The sequence below is a fragment of the Meriones unguiculatus genome, chromosome 3, assembly GCF_030254825.1.
Source record: "Meriones unguiculatus strain TT.TT164.6M chromosome 3, Bangor_MerUng_6.1, whole genome shotgun sequence".
NCBI classification, from domain to species: Eukaryota; Metazoa; Chordata; class Mammalia; order Rodentia; family Muridae; genus Meriones; species Meriones unguiculatus.
In genome coordinates this window covers 142,953,567-142,955,544 of record NC_083351.1, presented here as the reverse complement: position 1 = coordinate 142,955,544, position 1,978 = coordinate 142,953,567, and the positions used below count along the sequence as shown (strand labels likewise).

Genomic DNA, 1,978 nt, shown 5'->3' with positions numbered 1-1,978 from the left:
AAAAACCCAGAAATGCTACAACAATCCTGTACAGCAATAGATCTTCTCCATCTCTGAACTCAGAGCAATAGTAAAAAATATTGTATGGTACTGGCATAGAAACAAAATGATGGATCAATGGAATTGAATAGAAGATCCAGAAACAAACTCACACACCTACGGATACTTGATTTTGACCAAGAATCTAAAACCGTACAATGGAAAAAACACATCATCTTCAACAAATGGTGCTGGCCTAACTGGATGTCTACCGTAGAAAAGTGCACAAGGATCCACATTATCACCCTGCACACAACTAAAGTCCAAGTGTATCAAAAATGCTTAACTTTTATGTAATGTGATCTTGTATTAATAATCTAACTATAAATTTGATAGAATTATCAAATTATGTTATGTAACATTTGGCCTAGAAACCTGAAATCTTTTTATTGTTAATAAACTATGTCTAAATTGCAATCTGGCAAAAGGAGATTAATGAAGCAGTGGAATGTCAGACAGCAATTTCACGCATTTTAGCATAAGCCAGAAAGGGTTCCTACTTAAAATGCTCTGCTTGAATAGGCCGGAAGTTTCTGTGCAGGCACATTATCATCTCTAAACACCTTCCCAGCACTGCATTGCATTCATCAGGTTGCCTTCTGTTCCATATTCTTTGAGGAACAGTAATCTTATTTGGAAAAGCAGCAGCAAGACTCAGAGAGCACCACTTTATGAGAAGTTTCAAACACATTATTATCTTTAAAAAACTTTTTATTCTTTCCTTGTGAATTTCACCTCCTATATTCCATCCCCACTCAACTCACCTTTCCCTCATAGCCACCCTCCACTCTTGCAACCTCCCTGGCAAGAGAGAGAGAGAGGGAGAGAGAGAGAGAGAGAGAGAGATATCTTTTTTGGAAGTTGTAGTATGTTTCACATTATACCCTTTTTTCTACACTTCTTTGCTTGCAAATTTTCTTTGCAATGACTTGTGGTTGTGAAGAAGGCCTCTGCATCCTGCTGCTCAATCAATAGACCAGATTGAGGTCTGTTATAAAGCCCCTGCCTTCTGGTATTCTGTCAATAATCCCAATTGGTGTCTGTTACAAATCCTGTGGCTTCCACTGCTCTATCAATACAGGAACTTCACTGGAATTTCTCCTGTTGCCCTGTGTCATGAAGATCCTGTAGTTTTGGATCCAAAAAACCAGTCCCTTCATGGACTTCCGAATTTCACCAACGGAGTAGATGTTAGGATAGCCAGATTCAAAGCCCTAAATCCAAGCCTGAAATGTATCTGAGCTGGTCAGCCTGCCAGCTCCCTAAAATCCCTCCTCCAAGTGGTCCCATGCAAGGGTCATCTGTCTAGGGCTCACAACTGTGGAGGGCCTATGGTCCCAGGTGGGGTTCTTCTCTTCCCCAGCTTGCTCTGTCCGTGTCAGCCTGGCACTGGTTGTCTCACTTCTTTAGGGAATGTTAGGACAATATTCCGATATTCCTAAGTCAGAACACTGAACATAGACATAGCATCTCTCCTCTCCACCTGTAGACACAGCAGCCATACCTGCAAGGCCTCTAGGGTAAGGCACACAGTAATCTTTTCCAAAAAGCTTAGAAATAGAATGCAAAGATATATGTTGCTTATTACTAACTAAACAAAATATTTAAACAGAATATGTGCAGATAGGGAGTGAGTGAGAGTTGAACACCTCACTTGTTAATAGATATAATTGATTATGTACATAAATTCCTGTGTACAGATGGGAAAGTTACTTACTCCCTCTAAATAATATTACTTTCCATGCAGGTAACTAATTTCATAGGCATGCTGAATATATATAAAGTTAAGCAACCCAAGAGTCATTCTTGACACATTTCCTATGTTATGATTAATTTTGATGATTTCTACCTGTTGAAGCTGCTGTTGTAACTTAAGAAATACACAGGGCAGTATTTTAAACACTGTAAAATAAATGCAATAATGCATTATGGTAAAATT

General features: G+C 38.9%; 1 pseudogene; it reads right to left on the bottom strand.

Moving 5' to 3' along the window:
- Positions 1 to 1,451: 1,451 nt before the first annotated feature.
- LOC132653384 (small nucleolar RNA SNORA17) lies at positions 1,452 to 1,565 on the bottom strand (annotated as a pseudogene).
- Positions 1,566 to 1,978: the final 413 nt, after the last annotated feature.